This window comes from Larimichthys crocea, chromosome XIII (genome assembly GCF_000972845.2).
Source record: "Larimichthys crocea isolate SSNF chromosome XIII, L_crocea_2.0, whole genome shotgun sequence".
Taxonomy (NCBI): domain Eukaryota; kingdom Metazoa; phylum Chordata; class Actinopteri; family Sciaenidae; genus Larimichthys; species Larimichthys crocea.
This window is the reverse complement of record NC_040023.1, coordinates 4,956,398-4,977,391: the sequence shown is the minus strand read 5'-3', so window position 1 is coordinate 4,977,391 and position 20,994 is coordinate 4,956,398. Positions and strand designations below refer to the sequence as shown.

General features: G+C 38.2%; 1 long non-coding RNA gene across 4 annotated transcripts in view; it reads left to right on the top strand.

The window, feature by feature from the left end:
* Positions 1 to 20,994, top strand: part of LOC113747239 (uncharacterized) — a 170,849-nt gene that overhangs the window by 121,114 nt on the left and 28,741 nt on the right. For 2 of the 4 annotated variants that reach the window (XR_003463469.1, XR_003463471.1), the window contains exon 3: positions 12,902 to 13,025. This is a non-coding gene — a long non-coding RNA (uncharacterized LOC113747239). Of the gene's footprint in view, positions 1 to 12,901; positions 13,026 to 13,275; positions 13,507 to 19,308; positions 19,502 to 20,994 lie in introns of those variants that run through there. The other 2 variants (XR_003463470.1, XR_003463472.1) reach the window with 2 other exon arrangements.

The window sequence follows — 20,994 nt, the reverse complement described above, 5'->3', positions numbered from 1 at the left end:
TCATGAACATCGCTATAGGGAAGATTCTAATGCAGAAGGAAACTTTGAGCCAGGAGAACTTTTCTTTAATCAGAAGATTAAAACTGTTAAAGTTATTGAGAGCTTATCAAAAAAGAAAAGGCATATGTACCCAGGGAAAATGGGCATAGGAATGATTTTGGCACCACCTTGGAACAAGTTATCCAGAGTACGTGACAAAAACCATTGTGCTTTCTTACTTCTTGTCTTCTTCTTCTTCTCTCTATTGATAGAACCATTTATCTTGGACATACTAAATGTAGAGTTACAGCAGCACAAGTACAGATGGCTAAAACACAGCGAACTTGCACAGTAATGTCAGTTACACAACAATATCTGGCTAGGTATCAGCCGGCGTTGGTTGGTTGCCGTTGACCAAGTAAGGATCAGTAAAACTCATGACTATGTACTGAAGATAAGTGCATTTTGTTAGTTATAAATTCAGCTTGTATGAGATATAATTGTGTAATCATAGTAATTAACACAGATATCACATAGTCAAACAACTGCACATGTAGAGAACATGTTGTGCTCGTTAGCATCTTCAGCAGCAGAAGTGTAATCTCCTTTGTGCAATCTATCTCTTCACCCTGACATTGTTATTTATGAACACAATCTGAGCCTTCCTCTGATTAATGAGTCCTTAAAGAGTTCACTTGAACAGAAATGGCTAATTGGTATAAATCATGTTTGGGCTTACTCGAGATTTCTTTTTATTAATCTTGCTCACTATACTCTTCCATCTTGCTTTAGCCGTCAGCCTCAACATCTGGCCGCTGACAAGTGTTTTATTCATAGCCACGGCGAAGCGACAAGTACACCATGTGTGCACACTGAACCATGCGACATGCTTGGAGCAGACATACCTGTGCGAACATGAACATGTGATGTAACTATTTTTGTGTGTTTGAGCCGGAATTATCTGGAAGAAGGTCAAACAGGAGCAGTAGCCCACTTTTCTGGGAGGTCTGCACAAAGGGAACAATAACTCTCTCGACATAACTTTGTCAATACTTTGCCAAAGGAAAAAAAGACATGGACACATTTTTGACTGTGTCATGATGAAAAACTGTGGCCTTCTCTTAGCATTTTCGAGTCTTAACTTGAATTGAACTTGAATTTGTAGCTGCATTGATCATCTCTGTTTACTGACAGCAGTTTTCTGAAGCCTGTGTAAAATGTCCTTCATGTAATTATGTTGTTTTTTAATGCAGTGCCGCCTGATGGATCAAAGATTTGCAGGCTTTTTTTTTAAGGTTTCCAGCCTTGCCCCTTACTTACAGAGATTTCTCTTTATTTTCTGGATGTTTTAATTATATTATAGATAGTAGATGGTGAAGTCTATGAATGCACTGTGCATCATTAAACTGCTGCACTAGTGGCCCCGACACATCCTTGCTTGTGAGCCTTTTGAGGATGCCCCAATCTGAAACGTTCAGGTGCTTTGTTGGTTTTTATGCCTTTATTTTGATGATGCCAGGAAGATGCCATAGACAGAAAAGCGAGAGAGGGTATGACATGCAGCAAAGGACCGCAGACTGAAAACAAACCCAGGCTGCTCCGGTAAATACTCAGCCTTGTGTTTGTATAGTCTTTTTTGAATACTTTGTACGCCAGTGCCTAGAGACTACCGTTAGTTGTCAGCTCGTTGGTGAGTGCTTGGATTCTGTACACAGCTGTTTCTAACACATACTTTAAAAAGCTTACAGTCGACTCTTTTCTTACTGGAATAAAATAATTTGGTCCATAGTCTGCTTCATTCTAAAAGACCGGCAACACTACAGCGCTGTGAATAACAATGGATCTATTTTTCCATTTTTTCCTGACTCCAGAAAACAGAATAGTTCCTTCAAAAGACTGTCACATATTTCCATGTCCTGTCCAGTTTCATTGCCTTTCAGTGGATTAAAAAGATAATTCAGTAGTTTGGCACACTGCAGTAAGAGACGGAAACTAGTAGTTTCTTTTCTCACAATGCTCCTTTCTTTATTATCTATCTTTGGCCGATTGTGACACTCGCTTGCAAGGCCGCACTTTTACCAAACAGCGATACACAAATCATATTATGACCAGCCAACGGTTTAATTTTCTTTATCTCACAAATGAATATTAATTCACTAAAAGAATAATACATTTAAAATTGAAAAGCTTTGACTTTGCCCTTAATGTGCACTCTGGATCAGACCCAGCACTTTTAAAGGCAGAAAACTCAGCACAAAGACTTTCCACATGAAGACCATTTTCTAAAGCATCACTGTGTTACACATTATATTCCAGGTCTGTTTAAAGTTTGTGGCTGAGAAAAAACCTTGACGTCCTTGTAACTTTGCTCTACTCTATCATGCAGTTACAATTTCCTTGGTTTGTTACTGATTGATGCTCCAGCTAAGATGATCCTCAATAAGCATTTTGATAAAGTAATTGAGATTAAAGGTGATTATGCTGCCTGAGACAGCTTCGCTCCAGCCTTGTATCTTCTCACTTTGCTGTTGATTAATGTTGTGCAATACAAACAAATCCTCTCACTCAAAAAGAAAAATATGCTCTTTAATACAAACCCAGTACTGGAACGAGATAAACACAAACTTTTTCTTTGTCATTAAATGCAAGATGAGAGCTGAATGTTAATCTACTTTTAAATCTATTCAGCGATCAATAAAGAAAAATGCAAAGGTCAATCAAATTAGCTTACCTGCTTGAATCTGCCTCATTCCTCCGAAGGATATAAATGTACAGAATCTACACAGGCGAGCTAACTTTTACGACTGCTATTTATTAGAATAAATGACCCTGCATGCTACCGTCAATATTTGGTGAGCTTGTAGAGTTCAATAGTGCGCTGACACCTTGTTTTAAATATTTTACACTGTAATGCCTAAAGCTTTATGACTCCAGCAAAAAAAGCTGCAGGCAGTTCGCATCCATTAACACATTTTATTGGTGGGCTATTCGCATGTGCTGTAGTAATATGACTGGATTTAAGTCTGGCACACTCGAATGACACAACTTCTGGCATCATTTATGTATCATAGTGAGGACTTCTGAATCATTTATAAAGCTTGATCAATCCTTTGAAGTTATATTACAATCTGAGCTGATACTGAGCAGATGCTTTACTTGTTAGTGTGAAGCTGGTTACTCTTAGCGTTAACGATAACTTTGACTTTTACTAAATTAAATAACTTTCTGGCTGTGGGTCAAGCAAACGCACTTAACGTCTTCCTCTGTTTAACTTGGTCTCTTTATTGTTCACTTTAACTGTAAGACACTGACGCACAATGTGATACATCAAATCACTCCGCCAATCTTAACCATCTTTAAGATTACAGGCAACATGTACCATAAAACATAGTTCCTGTTCTAAATGATTCAACAAAACGCACATTTATTACACACAGTTATTAACTAAATTAAGCTGATTTTCTAACTAAACCTGAGAAAAATTTACTTATCTAACATTAGGTTAGATGTCTGTAGCATATCTGCTGGTTTCCTCTGATATTGCAACAGCACAAGGAAGCAGAAGTCTCACACGGCTAGTGTTTATAGATAAATGAGTGTACTGAGAGTGTTTGGGAGCTTTTATTTGTACAAGAAGGCAGCCAGCATTTAGTGTAAAGCATGGTGTGAGATTTCTTTATAGCACTTTTATAAAAACCTTTTGTTGAGCTCTTTGAGACGTCTGAAGTGAAGTGAACTTTTAGAGAGGCAAAGAAATCAAATACATTATGTTATGATAGCTAATAAAAGACAGACGGGCACAATTCAAGAAAGGGAACAAGAGCATAAGCCGCTTTCTCTTAAAGATATTGTAGAACAAATGCTTTTATATAAAATGTCATGCTGATTTAAAGCCTGGCGCTGCTCCGCTAGGATGTAAGACTGGCTCTCTGGATTCGTGCAATGTTTGTCAGAGATTTTACATCCAAATGAGTTTCATAATGCACAAGATTTGTCAGTTCTGATCCAGTAAATTCTGCTCCCACCCTTCTCCAGAGTATTGCCAATGGGGGTGACTCAACTCTGACATCTCTTTCAGGCAGAGCTGTACAAAGTGGGAGAGAAAGTAGTTCTCAACATCTGAGTCGATCTGTTGTTGAAGTCAGTAGGTTGATAAAACATGAGGGAGTGATGCATCTCATCAGTGTATTTCATTTCTGGTTTAGCATGATGAAGCACCAAATGATACTGGATGTGCTGTTAAAGCCTGGACAAACAGCACAGAAACAATCCTGTTTTTTTGTTGTTTTAGAACTGTAATTAACAATCATTTTGATTAATAATTAATCCTGCCCATTAGTTTTTCATCCATTTAAAATCCCCATCACAGTTTCAGTCATTCTTTCCAATATTTCAGTCAGTTTTTGTGCATTTTGTGAGTTAACTTCTACTATTTTTAAGTTAAAAGGTCCAGTATATAAGATTTAGATGGATCTATTGGCAGAAGTATCTTTTTCAATCAATCACAATTATTTATGTTTTTTATATCGATGTTGCACCTCTCTGTTTTTACAGCCAGAACAGACTAACCAAACATTGGCTCTAGTTTTTGTTTTGGCCTTTTCAAGCTTTTATTGTATAGAGACAGCCTAAGAGTGACAGGAATGTGGGGAGAGAGAGATGGGGAACGACATGCAGCAAATGGCCGCAGGTCGGATTCAAACCCTGGGCCGCTTCATACATGGGGCAGTGCTCTACCAACTGAGCTAAACGACACCCCACATTGGCTCTAGATTGAGCCTTTTGTGTTTTTTTGCAACCAATGTAGATTCTCCTAGATGCTTGGATGGGGAGATTGAGGCCAGGGGTATTCAGTTGGTTACAATCTGAAACCTCACTAAAGCCTACACACTAGACCTTTTAAATATAGACTCAATATCCGAGGATCTGCACATCAACACACAACGTGCATTACTATTATTGAGAGGTGTCTCTAATGTGTGTAAATTAAAATCAAAACAATGTAACAGGTACTGCAAGCTACAGAATAATCATGAAGTTAAATCTCCTCTAAACTTTCAGTTTCAACAAAAGCTGAAAAACTTTCGGCATCATCGGGCAACTAAATGGTCAGTTATACAAGAAAAGCACAAATGAAACCGAAAAATGCCAAATAGAAAAGGGAAGTCTCATATATATGAAGTCAAAGCTGAAGCAGTGATGTGGGTAATAAGACTCTTTTTGAAAAGGACCACAGAGCCTGTCTCTATAATGTGTCCAGGTAAATAGTTTAGAGACATAAAAGGAAAGGTTTAACATATCAAATGTTACATTAGCCTAACATTGGTCAATTTTAAAGGTCTGCAAGAAAAGTGAAGAGCACTGTGTGTGAGATAAGGCAGCAGACACACTCTGGTATATCAAATCCTCCGGCCCATAACCATCCTTTCAAACTTTTAAAAGCCATACATTTTATATTATTGGTCTTTTGAGGAAAGCTAGAAGGCGACACATTTTGTCACTGATTTCAAAAGGATGTGCTTGCATCATTCATTGCAGTCGCATCCATTTTGACTTGTTTATTTGAAAGCTGAAGCTGTCTGGAAACCCAGAATGAGCCAAAGGTGAAAAATGATCTCAAAAGGCTGGATTTTTTTCAGCAACACTGACCATATAATTGGATATCTTATGTAACTACCACTGTGTAAGCACTTTCAGTTTGATAATGGGCATGAGAGACCAAAGAAAGGTGTTGCTTGTATTGATGAACCCCCAAAAGATTATCCCCTATAGGCTCCCAAGGTGCTTTTTACCGTCTTTCAGCTCATTGTTTTGGTTATTGTTGGTATTTGTCTTACCGCTCTCATTAGCGTCTTTTGAAGCAACAGCAGGCAGCTGTTTCCAAAGGAAACCCCACAATAAACTAATTGCCCAGCAGCAAACAGCAAACACACAAATTTTGCGTCTAGCTGGTGAACATATGGAGCAATTAACAACTAAGACCAGATGTTTTTCTCAGGATTTGGTGACGATCAAGACAGAACTAAAAGGAAATGGTGAATATTGGACTTTAGCTCGCCTCATTGCCAGAAACCTGACGCCAAATGAATAATAACGTCGCTCGGCATCTGCTAGATGTGTAAATACTGTTTCCTGGCATGGTCACGATATCAACTTTATAAGCTGCTTTCGTCTGGACTGTCTTCATCTGGGAATGGAGTTTGCCTAGTTGTAGGACTGTTTATGGCTACTCCAGCCAGTCCCTATCCTTAAAGACCCATTAAAGGTTATTTCCACATTAAAATGTCTAAAAATGATCTACGCTTTGTTGGGCTGTGTACTTCCATTATCCCAAATGTTTTATTTGTAAAACTTTCCTTGAGCCAATAAAAGCATTTATTTAATTAACTTTGGCATTTGTGCCAGGCAAGCATTCTCGTTAGATTCAATCTTTCTGGATCCAGTTCTGTAATACTTCCATGAGCAAATGGCAGACACAAGTATCTACAGTAATGCAAAAAAATACACTTTTGGTTGATAGATTAAATAACACCGCAAACATAAACTACCCATCGCTCAAGCTCATACAAATACAACACTTTGTATTTCAAAATATAGTCACAGCATCCAAAACGTGTTACGTTAAGTTGTTTTTTTTTTTAATCTTCCCCCGAAGCAGCAAGCTTCATTTTTATTTTTCTTTGTTTGTGACACTTGTGACACAGCATGGCAAGTCATCACTGCTAGACCGCGAAGGCATTTGTAACTTTTAGCCTGTTATGGATGAACAAGATCAGAGAGAAACAAATGAAGAAGCTACGCTTTGCTGAACACTGCAATGCTGCAAAGACAATTCAGGTGACAGAGGAGATGTGAGACGACTTCACGCCGTGTCAGCTGGACTTTGGTGGCTGCTGTGAGAAAAAACCACATGTAGAACAGGAGAAGAAAGGCCTAGACATCTACATGTAGAGCTCAATGACACGTCTATCTCTTAACTTAACCTATGTGCTCCCAATTTTTTTTTCTTTTAATGCAAGCCTTGAACATGTGCTCAGAGGGCGTTTGTCTTTTGCAGCTGGACCTATGAAAAGATTCCTTGATCTTTATCACAGAGAACATTTGTAAGTGCTTCCAAACTGTGAAGGGGTAATTCATCCAGCACTTCCCGTCAGTATTCTGACAGGCTCTCCACTTCGGCTGCAAATGAATGTGTAAAAAATTGAAAAACTGAATTTCTCAACCTTGAGGCGAGACTTGATGGCGTGCACATACTGTATTATGCGGGCTGACAAAATGGAAGCTGAGTAAAGTTTTCATGTCACATTTGGCTTTCCAGCGGGCTGTTTTCACATGCAAAGCTCTCACTACATCATGCATAATCATGATGCTCACTGCATCCGTATAGTTTCATGTGCAGTAAACTGGGAAACATAAAAGCTTGGTCGCATAGCAGATTTCTTCTGGCACGGTGTTTTTCCTTTTCAATTTCGTAGAATTTGGTCAGCCCATAACACTGTGTGATGGGTCTAATGGCAAGTGAGGCGTACATGCAAGTCTCCCACCTTTTCTGGAATACTCTGTCTTGAGCAGAGATTTCCTTTTTTATTCATTCTGAGAGCAGACATCTTCGACAGATTCACTTTTTCGAAGATAAAAATTCATGGCGGGCAAGATCTAGCCCACAGGCCTGGTGATTGGCATGTGATACACAAGTTTAGTTGATAGAGTGCATTCCAACTTTTAAAAAAAATGTATGAATGTGTTTTTTATCAAGATTGTTTTCCTGACCAAAAGCGGATAAATTGTTGTTGTTTTTTTATTATTATGATTTTGAGGATGTAACTCAAAATGACATGCTGCTGTTCGCACTTAGTTTATGCGACTGCAGTGCATCGAGCTGATGAAAAACTCAACATACTATACATGGAGTGATAAAATGTGTGGTGTAAATCTTGATTGAACACATGAATGATTCTCATTTGAGATGGATGAAATCACAATGATAGAATGATTTACCCTGATAGATGACTTTACTCTATAAAGTATATTCCTGCTTGTGAAATGAGCTGAAAATAGTTTTTATTAATATTGTTTTTCCAAATTACTTTTCTTTTGTTTGCTTGTTTTTCAGGATGTAACTTAAAAAAAAACATTCTGTTGCTTTTGCGCTTCACACTTCACAAACGCAGTGAACTTTTTTCAGGCGTCGTGTCCAAGTATCTTTCTATCTTTCTTATTTATGTTGTGGAAACCTGTTATATTACAGAGAATTTGATTGTGTCAAAAGATTGCACACATTCATCAAAGTTATAACTCCTTCAATCAAAGCACATACTCCTGGAGCACAAGCTTTAGGCAAGGACCAACATTATAGGACTGTTGAACCAACGGCCTTTTGGAAACGAGTTGGAAGAAAAGTTTTTAGATCCAATTACTGCCAGTCAGTCATCCATACTGTGTTATGGGGGCATTGTATTGAATTATAATTCATAAGGCTTTGCTAATGCACTATAATACCAGTCATTACAGATGTAAGTTATAGTAAATTAGAACTGCGGATGCTCTCAACTAGAGGTTCTACAATGAACTGTATTAGGGACTCATGGTATGCTACAGTATTACAATGCATGCAGTGTCATAAGTAAGTAATGTGTCAAGCATTTAAAAGAATCTGCGCTGAATCATAAGTCATTATTATGCAAGAAGCCAGACCTTTGAAGTTATAATTCAAGTGTGTTTTATGATTTTCATTCCTGATCTCACCCACGCTCTGTTCTTTTTCCATTCCTTTTTGGCCTTTTCAGCACAAACTGCACTGTGTATAAACGGAGCAAGCTGCTGGTTGTTTTACAAAAAAAAAGCAGTGTCTAGTCACTGCTCGCTCCTAGTGGGGATTGGTGTAAATAATATTATAAAGAGCACGGTCTAAACCTACTCTATATGGATTGGATTGAATTAAATTAGTTGGGGTCCCAGTTCAGTCTGACTTTTTAGCAGTTCCACCACAGAGGTAAAATAATTTCGAGGAACAAATTACCTACAAAACTAGCTATCAATCTATCCATCTATTTTCTGTAACCGCTTATCCTGATCAGGGTCACGGTGGGGCTGCAGCCTATCCCAGCTGACTTTGGTGCGACAGTCGGGGTACACCCTGGACAAGTTGTCAGCTTGTCACAGGGCACATAGAGACAAACAATCATTCACACTCATACCTCATGGCCAATTTGGAGTCACCAATGAGCCTACATATCTTTGGACAGGAAATACTCAAAGAGAAGCCATGCAAGACACAGGGAGAACATGCAACAGAGAGAGCACCACGAGGTGACATCTAAAGACGTCATATATTACTCAAAGTGGTCATTTTACCGCAGCAACAATACTTTTACTTTCATACTTCAAGTACATTTTGTTGATGATACTGTTGTACTGCTGCGACATTGCATAGCAATTGGTATTTCTGGGATTTCGAGTCCCCCAGCTGTACGCATGTATTTGTTATGATTATATTACTTATGATCCAAAACTGGTGGCTCAACAACTTTGGTATCAGTAAAGTGCAACAACACAAGACATAGTAGTTTAGTTTTGTAGTTTTGGATTAGGAAAAAATAAAATTTGTGGGCTGCACACATACTCATAGAACTGGTGTTACATCTAGTAACAACTAATTTAGACCAACATGCCATCCATAGAGTCAGGCTCAGTTATAAACACTTTTTGGCATGTTTGGACAACCATAAAGTCTGATTATGTTATGTTATTGATTATGTGAACAACCTGCTGCTTCAAATTAATTTACACCTGCTACCTGCAGAACCCCCATTCACATGTGGTGAAACAGAAAGTTTGTCCATGAGGACATCCAACACTCTCCACAGGTGCACAGTGGTGCGTTCTGTGCACACACTGCAGTAGTTGCAGGGGAGGGAAACTCTGCAAGAGGCCGTTTAAGTTTTAATTGGTGAGCTTCTCTCCTCTTTCTCTTTTTTTTTGCAGCTGTTACTGCGTGACGGCATCTAGGAAGGACAGATGAAGGCAAGGACTGCATTGTTTGCAGTGATTGTAACAGAGGCCTGATACAAATACCTTTCATTTAAAAGGACGCTTCAAAGCCATGCAAAGACCCTGATGTTGATATTCATGTTTTTTTATTTCTATTTTTTGACAGTGACTGAGTTCTGCTCTTTATTTCCCCGACCCCTCCCCTTACCGCTGGATAAGCCAACCGACTATTGCTTCGAAGAATGTTTTATATCATGCCAGAGGGGTGTGTGTAGAGTTGACACATCTGGATGATTGATACAACTTCATCATGAATATCTCGGACTGGAAAAATGAATGTGGGAAGAGGGAGACGGAGTGGGTAATGAATGCCTTTTGCCAAAGGTGTTGACAGGTTTGTTGCAGATGGTAGAGCTAAAGATTGAACAAAGACAACACATTTCACCAAAAGTGCATCATTTAAAACACACAACATAAATGTAAAATGACGCCTTCACCATGTGAATGTAACATATATAACGGCTGCATCAAAACCCAGACCATACCCCTATTAAGCATTCATTAACACATCATTATATTAACTTTTAAACTGTAGTTCCTTTTGTGGTGCTATGTTAATCTTGCTAAGACAAAGACAGAATAATACATAGAAGGGCTTGACTGATTTCAGTTGACTGATGATGGATATATTGCTGATATGCACTGGTAAACATGTGAAACCATCCATGTAAATATTGCATTAACAACGTGAGGGGCTGCATTGGCAGGTGTGTAACAGATCCATGAGTGTAAAGGTAAATCTTTTTTCATAATTTTTCAGTCCAGGGCGGTCCTTAAAGGGTGGCTCGATGACACACTGAGGCCACCCTGAGCGTATCCCTGCACCCCTAGCAGAGAGATAGAGATTAATTCATCTTGCGCCAAGTGTTTTAAAGTTACTCCTGCAAGTGGGTGTGTCCGCTGAATGTGCTGAAGCCAGAATACTGCGAGAATACAGACTTTAACTTTTGTTTTGTTACGGATTCCTTCAAATTTGCATTTCATCTAATCAACAAATTCATTACCATGTGATGAACCCCGGACTGGTTTTCATAGTTTACTTCACGCTTGCTTGCTATTGGACTGTTTCTAAGCCTTTCTGTAGAACATGAGTTGCATCTTCAACAGTGAGTGTTTCTAGGCTGGTGACAACTAGAGGTCAGTCCTGTGACAGACGGCTTAGATTAGCTAGTTACATTAATCACACACACACACAAAACTAACAGTAATAGTGTTTTATAATTAAGTATAATTAATTCTTCATTTTTTTCTAACATAACATTGCTGTTGAAGTGAAGATCAAGTCTGGATTTGGAGGATTTATGTCATAGAAATAACATATTTATTTACATCTTCATTTCATTAAGACACACTCTAGTGTAAACATGCTGTATCTTATATCATCACTTTATGAGGTTCTTTTTGCATTTTTTGGCTTCATTGGACTGTGATAATGAAGAGGCAGACATGAATCTGAGGAGAGAGAGGGGCATGACGTGCAAATGGTCAGCAGTGGATGCAGCCGTGCGATAACAGTTCAGCCACCAAGGCCCTCCAATTTCTGCTAATTAGTATCAGTTGTGTCATTTTATAGACTGTTCATATGGTGTATTACCACAATTTGTTGTGTTGATAGCAGTGGATGACATGAAAATTCCTGAGCCTTGGTGGTAACGAGTATTTAACTGGAACATTATTTCTTCCTCAGAGAAAGAGTTATTGCTTATTAGTATTTTTCATACTTGGTCTTAAATGAGTCTAATATGTCAGAGCCATGGAAGTCCAAACAAACTGTGGCAGCAGGCTGCTTCTTTTGCAGTTAAAGACTAACAGAGTGTGCTTTAGATCTCGATATCTAGTAATTTGTCATTTTGTTGTTGTGCACAGATTGCATCATTTGCATATTTTATCGTACATATTTTCTTTTTTGTTGGTCTTCTTCTGTTCTGTTCTCCTGCTGTTCTTTGCTGTATTTTCTGATGTTTTTCATAACTATTAATTATTTTCTCTTGATTCATTGTTGATAGACTTGATTGCCCTATACACACAGAAATACACTAAAAAACAGCATTTACATGTATACAGCCCTCATTACTGTACACACCAATGTATACTGCAGTGTATCTATATAGCACATGCATATTGTATATCTATAGGGCTCACAACAAAGTTACAAAAGTCAAGCCTGACAGTTCATTCTTGATTTTGGAAACAGCAGATCTCTACTCAAGGTCCACTTACGTGCCTCTTCTGGTGCTTTTGACCGTATCACAGAGTCTTTACAAGCTGCAGAAGTTCTCTGAAAAAATGCCAAATTTCAGTTTTCCAGTTCTGTCACAGCTAAGCTTCATCTGCTCATGAACACTATTTGATATGGCTGGAAACTCCAGAACAAAACTGAAAGAACGATCAAATGACCAGTGGCAGCTTTGCCAAAAATGTCAAAAACTATAAATTAAATGAAAATGAAAACACTGTTTTCCATGAATTATTACAAACAAACACATTTAATAAAGTGGCGATTACAGATCATTTGTTTTTCTGTACATGAATTAGAAACATCTTTAACATGTCATTATTGGCATAACACTTAAACAGTGTGGTTGCTAATTTACAGATTTTAGTTTTAATGCGTTTTGTAAAAATTGAAGAAAAAAACAAAACGATTCATAAAAAAAAAATTCATATCCTTAAAAGACAATTCTGCGAATAGGACACCAAATACCAGAACAAAATAACAATCTTATTAATGAAGTGCATCTAAAAAGTGTATCTATTAAAGTTTGTCTGGCACGTTATTTCAAAGCCAAGGCCCCACGATAGACAGACTTAGTATTAGACTTTGATTCTTTATAGAATTTGATACTAATGAAATATCTCTTTCATGATGCAGATCTGAGATCATTACTGCTCTCAGCAAGTGCTGGGGAATGAATTTGAGCTGAGGATACACCAGAGAATCATCACACTGATTTGCCATCCTGGTCGTCAGAGGGGAAATCTTCAACAGAGGCTTGGTAAGGACCAGCGACCAGCTATAACGACGTCGTAGTGTGAAAGACCGATATTAACAGACTGATATGAGTCATTGTAAAATTATAAGCATCTGGTGTGTTTCTGGTGTTAGCAACACTGATGCCATCTTCACAACCAACATCACATTTTCAGACATTTCATCACAACACAAATAGTTGGCGTGATCCCACCCGGAGTGGCCTGAGGAATTCATCCCACCGTAATCAAGTCAAATCACTCTGTTCCCTACAGGTCTGACAACGAATTTGTGACGAGGACATTCAGTTGCTGAGAGACAAGCAGCACCTTAATAAATGATAACTGGCTGCTGATCAGCCTGGGAGAGCAGCACAGATCCAGATCCACACAGCACTGGAGTGACATTATGGAAACAGATAGACATGGCACACACACACACACACACACACACACACAGGGCAAAATACTCTAGGTTTTAAATATTATTTACACCAGAGTGCCACCAAGGACTAACACTGCCTCTGCTCGGCCGTTTTTATCTGTGAGTGCCGGATTAATCCTGCAGTGTTGTGCTGAAAGTGAAACACTATTTAAGGTCAAGTCAGAGGTGTGAAGAGAAGCCAAAAGCTCCACTCAAGTAAAGGTACTGCTGCTTTGTAATAATGAGTACCCAAGTAGAAAGAAACAAAAATAGCTACAGTACTTGAGTGGCACACTGCTACCTTTTTCCTACTTCTGCTTACTGTGGACAAGACTGCCATTGATTCATCTGTCCTCATGTGAAGGTGAAACTGTTTTTGTGCCCTTTTTTTTTATTTTGCACAAGTTTGCAAGAGTACATCAACAACGTTGTTACAGAAAGTATACCAGAGAATTGATATACGGCAACACAAAGCACTTCACTGTGGTAGGTCAGGGTTGTCTGTGGTAACATCTGCTTTACAAGCAGAATATTTTCTTGGTTTTCTTGGTTCTAGCTATGTTGAGTGCCTCCTACTTGCCTTGAGCATAGCCCGGCCTGCCCTGCTCATCCTAAAGACATAAAGATAACATCTCCAGAGCAACGGTGAAATAAAGTGTGGGGTGGTTGCCACCCACATGCCCAACATCTTTTTAGCAACAGTGCATGCTCATAGCCGCATCTGTCTTTGAGTTTAACATTCTGAATCATGACTACATTGTGAAGAGCAGTGGATTTCTAAAGGAAGTGCTATAATATATACTATAATATGTCTGATATATAAAGTTCCTCCAAACCTGCTGCTTTCATCACAAACAAAGAGTTTATAAGTGTTTATTAATCCTGTTAGTTTCTTAATTCTGCAGATTGATGAATGAGTAATGAAATATCTGTAGCCTGTGATGCAGAACGTAACTGTAGATATGAAAAAAAAAAAGAGTTGAGAATGTATGTTTTCGTTAAAGTTATATTTTGTATTTTCTAACAGAAAAGTCTGTAAACAAAATGTCATTCAATGGAATTGGGGCCACCAAATTCCCCCTCGATCTTGAGCCATGTTGAAATATTACCCTTAAACTATTGGGATGAAAAGTAAGTATAGGTAAATATATTTTAAAAACAGGTACAGATAGTCCAACTAAATCCTTTCTTTGGCAGGTTGGCCAACTTTATTTTTGGGAGTCTGCTCTACCATAAAATTCCAGTAACAATGCTAATCTATTTTGTCCCAGTACCTCAGAGGGGGTGCGAGAGGAAACATTACTAAAAATGTATTCTACGAAGGTCACATCCATCCAGTATTGGTTCTTGGCTTTGTCCCTTGCGTACAGAGATTTCTTCTGAATCTTTTAATAGTATTATGTACTGTAGACAATAAAATCCACAGATTATTTGCAATTTTTTTTGGTGAGAAACATTATTCTTAATTTACTGTTTTATAACTTATTTACCAGCACAGTCAGATCACAGAATAGTGAACCCCAACCAATATTTTCTTCACAAAGACTCACTTCAGGACTTTTCTACCACTGTCCCAATTTCCAAAAAGATGTGATAACTTGTCTTTGGGTCCTTATTAATAAATATGGGGTTTCAATGTTTTGCACGTCATCACATTTGGTTTCTATTCACATTTTAGACAGCGTACCAACTTTTTTTTGGTAACAGGGTTGTATAACTATCCACCTCTGGTCAGTAATACATTGAGGAACTGTTGCTGTTTGGTTGTAGTTAGTTTCCCCTCCACATACTTTTTTGGAGAACACCAATATGTACTTTTTTATATATATATTTGTCTTCCCTGCCCAGCAGCATCAGCCCATTTTACAGAAAACCATCAGTGATTTTTCTTCACTTTGGGTGTTTTTCTGTAATAGCATATGAGTGTGGACAAAAGCTAAAAGAAGCCCCCCAAGGGCCAATAAAAAACAGCCTCTTCCAGTATGGTCTTTGACCGAATTACCACCCACCTCCCAAAAGCCGTTTTCTTCAGCCCCAGCGTCCAGGCCTCTAATGCATTTACCAGCAGTGAGTAGGAAAGGGCACAATGACAAGAGAGAATCAGCTTTCTCAGAGATGGTAATGGGAGGAAGAGGAGCCTCCAGACTAGTTCCAAATCCTAATGTGGCATGGCTGCCAGAAAGGAGGCAGTCATGGTGAGAGGCTGTGGAACTGGTGAGATTATAATGGCTTTTGGAGAGGATGAGAGCTGCAGATGGGCTGTGAGAGGAAACTGGGTCCAAATCTAGTGCCCGAAAGTAGACGTCAGTCGTGGAGATGGTGGCGTTTCGCTCAGCAGTGCATCATAAATCCAATTAAGCACTCAAATCCAAATTAACACATGCACAAACATGCACACACCATGCTGCAAGTGCAAAATATTTGTTCTGGGATGCAAAGAAATTCACCAACCCAATTGGCATTTGTATTTCTCGAGTATTAAAAATCCAAGTGCCAACAAATGCTTTTCTTCTGTCTTCGTGGCCTTCTTTTTGAGAAGGACAGAGTTGTTGCTCTTCATAAAGTCAAAACAAACTGCAGCTCTAAATCACAGAAACACAAGTCCTCAAAAAGTCTTTTTTTTTCCCCGCTCAAAGCCAAAGTCTAACCTCAAAAGTTTCGTATCATGTGAGCTCATAAAGCTCATAAAATCGATGCTTGCTATTTTTCCAGCACCGACCCTGTTGCTGCAGTTTCGTACATTAACTTCCAAAAATCCATCACCAGCTGCAAATGATGGACTTGTTGTTTTTCACTTGTATTGATGCAAAAATTGTTCACGACGTACTGCAGATGTAATGCTAGTGTTGGATTTCCAGGTTGGTCTAAACTTAATACTGATCCAACAGAAAACCATTCACAGTGAGTTCTGTGGATCATCCCGAGTGACTGCAGCCTTGTTTTTGTGTTTTTTTTTAATCTAATTTTATTTCAGTGCTTTGAGCTGCATCAACAAAGACCTCAAAAACCTTTAACAGTAGTTGGTTACAGGAACTGAATCCAAATGGGTGTCACTGACCGTATGAGTTGGAGCATTTTGGAGATCCCCTCATCCGTGAATGAACGCACATCAGTCAGTTTAGCCGTAATAGCTTTGTTGCAGATATATGGCTGCTGAGCTGCAGACAGTGAACCGAACAGTTTAAACCATCAACCAATTTAAATTAGGTCCTGCATAAATCTGTTTTTTCACAACTTTGACTATCGTTCCTCTATTGAACTTTATTTAAATGCTGAGAAAAAGAAGCGAAGAAATATGAAATGGATATAAATATCAAGAAATGTGAGCAGTCAGATAATTAGACAGACTGTTTGTGGTGAATGTTCATCCACAGTTTACAGACTACTTACACAGTTTTTCATCACAAAAAACGATATATAGTATTAAATTATCAGGGTACCCTGATGTGCTGACCATGTGCCACAAAGTCCACAGTTCACATCCGGCCAGGAACCTTTTGTCAGCTGTCATTCTCCATCTCTCTTCATCTTCATTTCCTGTGCAAAGATGATCAAAAACTGAATTTTTTACTTCTTCTTTACTACATTTCACTGTGTTTACCTCCAGTTGAAGTGGTTTAGATAATCTGGCTAAACTGTTTGGTCATTTACAACCTGTCCTGATGTCCAAGAACATTGTGATCATCACTGATAGAAATCGTTGCAGAATTAACTCTAAAAACACGACCCAGGTTGAGATGAAACCAGATTTATCCTTAAACACAATGACATAATGAATCTACTTTGAGTTTCAGAAGATTGCACTCTAATAAGACTCAGGATGGACATTTTTTTCAGGATTTTTTTTAATCTCAGGCTCAAAATCGATGCAGCACAACCAGAAATATTTTCTTTTTTTATTCCACATGCCATTCTTTCTAGTCAAAACCTAGCACCTCTATCACCCACAAAGGAACCTGACCGCCAACAGCTCAGTCGGACATCGATGTGCGTTATCCCAGTCGTGACAAATGTAGCCATGAGCTGCTCGTCTGCATGGTAACTCCACAGATTCATTTGTTTTCACTTTGTATCTTCTTCGTGTTGAAGAGCTCCTCTTGAACGGTTATTGCTGAGTTCAAGTATAAATCTCAACAAAATCTTTTAATTGAAATAATGCAAATTAAAAGGTGATACATAATTGTGTAACTAACTGACAAATTAAACTTATTTGAATAGCTAGAAACCGTGAGTGGGAGGATATGTTTTGTATGTCTAACACAAAGAATATAAAGTGTACAGAAAAAAATGGAAATTAAATAGGACATTTTAATTTTTAAATATAAAAAAAGAAATGATTGGAATATGATTACAACTGAATTAACAATATATATTTTTACATTCAATTTTCATTCATAATATTATAAAATAGTTATAATAAAAGTATGAGACCAAACTGGGTAAAGATGAGAACAGTGACAGTTTTCTATGCACATATTTTTCACCATTTTCACATTTTGTACAGGAGTACAGTAAACTAAATGCCTTATAATACCTTTAACACCACCTTTTGCTGAATCATTATCAATAAGAGCTCTGTAAAGTAAAAAATTTCTGCCTGAACTTCTACGAGAATAGAATATGAGTAAAAACGTGTCTGAGCCTGTCGAAAAAACAAGAGAAAAACTGCTAAGAAATGCTCCATCTCATTTTCACATATATTTTCCAGGCCGCGTACCGCTTCCCTCCCCCCCCCACACACACACACACTCGCGGTAATTGTTCTGATGAGCGATGACAAATTACGTGATATTTGTTGAACAATTGAACATCCTGCTGCATCCTCAGGGTGGGGAAAGCAGCTCAGATCTTTACAACCAGCATCCTGCTATTTTCCCATTTCTCACATGTCTGTCACATTCACTGTATGGGATGCTGGTGTGCCAAGAAAAGAAGAAAAAAACAACAACAACTCTGCTTTATTGCCTTTCCAACATCAATTTAATATCTCACAAAAAAAATCAGGCAGGCATAGTGGGGCTGAAAAATCACCTCAGTGCAAAATACATTCATGTTTAATGCCTCCGCCTCGTCTCTGGTGTTCTAGGACATCGAGTCCTGATGCTGGGAAGGTGTTTTGCATTTCCAAACAGAAAGTGAGGTGTTTCTGTCTGTGTTACAAAATTGGTTAGATTGATTGTACATATAGACATAATGCATTGTTAGGTAAACAACCACTCTGTCTGATGCTACGCCAGCACTGCAATTTAATCACACCAAGAGTAAACATATGAATTCCTGCTCCTGAACACTCATTAAGGATGCTCACCATACGGCTCTTTCCTGGAATGAGGCATTTGCAGCTTCGGTAGTGAGAGTAATGACCATCATTCATACTGCCAGATTTCATTGCCTGGTGGCGTGTTTAGCTACACATACTTGAGATTTGGAGGAAGGAAAGGCAATTGTATTTAATCATCCTCGGGGAGAGATTTGCCTTGAAAATCACGTTTAAGTGATCAATGGCTCATGAAGACAAGCAAAGCGTTCCTTCCGGACATTACTCTCCTTACACTCTGACACCTGCCTTTGTGTGTGCATTATGTGTGATAACATAAGAGTGCAGTATAACATGATTTTTCAGATGACATGAAACCTTTGTGTGGGGAAATTAGCTCTTAAAAATCGCAATAAATAAGACCTGTAGTTATTCTTGATGGTAGAATATCAGCAGCTACAATGACTCGGCGATTAATGACCAAAAATGACATATTTCACCCCTCTCTGTCTCATTTAGAAGTGTGATGTATGGCCTCTTCATGTTCTATCAAATGACTCCTTCAATTCCTCCTCCAGTGTTCCTAAAGACTGGCTGACGTCACCTCGTTTGCTCTCTGTTCATACAGACGCAGAGTAATGTCAGCTGAAACAGAATGGACGTGCAGGCTGCAAACATCTGAGGGTCATGAAACTCCCTTTATTTACACGGCAATGGCATGTTTTCACTTTTACTACTGTATGTTAGAAGTGCCATCGTTTTGTATGCTGTACTGAAATAATTGGGGTTGTGGGAGAAGAGTTAAATCATTTTGTTTTGGAAGAAAAACTAATATAGTGTGCCTAGTATCTTTAAACAATACACACTTATCTCAGTGTAATGTTCAGGTTGTTGCTGAAGCTGCGTTAGAGAATTCTAACGTAGGACTGAACGTGAGCATGAAAGGTTGTTTGTCTCGTTGTGTCAGCCCTGTGATGAACCAGCGGCTTGTCCAGGGTGTACCCCGCCAACCCTGATAAGGATAAGCGGTTACAGGAGATCTATGGATGGATGATGTATTAGACTTCATTAGTTTTAGCAAGGTGTAACTTACAAACTTTCGCAAAAGAAACAACAAAATCGTACAAAAAGATGGGATGGATTTATGGATCGTTTGTGTATGTTTTAGGAAAAAATGGAAGAAAATTTAAAAAAAAGAGCAGCGGCAGAGGAAGAGCTGCTCGCACATTTCTACACGAGTCATTTACTTTTACTTAACTACTTCACTTTGTCATTGGCTTAACTTTCAACCGCTGTCTGCTTCCGCGCTGTCCTTCATCCAATAAAGGTGAAAATGGCAATAACATTTAAAAATAAGAACGGTGTTAAGGTTAAGGTCATGCTGTAATGAGAGTGTGACTCAATGCACATGCATGAGTCAAGGCTGAGCAAGTTGAATTAAAAACTTTTGTTCCACAGGGTATAATCTGTATCCCAGTCTTTTTTTTATTTTTTATTGCATGCTTCATTTAGAGCTTCAGACTACATTTATATAAAAGTACGCCCTTTCAGCTTGAACCAGCTACATGTGTTTCAAGCCCACATACAGTATGTCAGCGATCAGGGTCACACATCACATTCACACAGTACATGGAGATTCACCTCTGTTTAAATAAAAGGCATTTTAACTTCAATCTACAAAATCCTTCCTCAGGCAGTTCTTTACCGCTATTATTTATATGCACACAACTCTCATAAGAAACGCTTTATAAAGGATGAATACATTTTAACTACTGTATTTATTAATGCTTCATAAACCAGTGGTTTACAGATCCGTTTTAATCCATTAATGTTTTCTCACTTTCTAATAAACCTTAAAGTCTAAGCAGGAATAGATTTCAATAAATTTTTATATTCACAACACAGGGGATTAGCCAGCCAAGGATTATCTGAAATTGCTCTTATTAATTACTGATCTATAAAGTATCAGCCAATAACCATTCATAATGCAGTATCCAATTAAAAATCTAATATAAAACTAAATGTTAAATGATAATTAGACTGATTAGTCAACTGAGTAGAAATTAATGAACATGAGTTTTGATTGACTTATTTGTTTAACTGACTAAGCTCAAACAACAAAAATACACTGGTTTCAATTTCTCAAATATGAATTTTTATAATATATAATTTGTATACATTGAATATCTTTGTGTTAGTTGTGGTCCTAAAGACATGAATACAAACAATAATGACCCTACATTAACATTTCCTGCAGATAAATCTGAAAACATCGTTTGGTTCCATAGATGCATGAATTATTAAATCAATGATG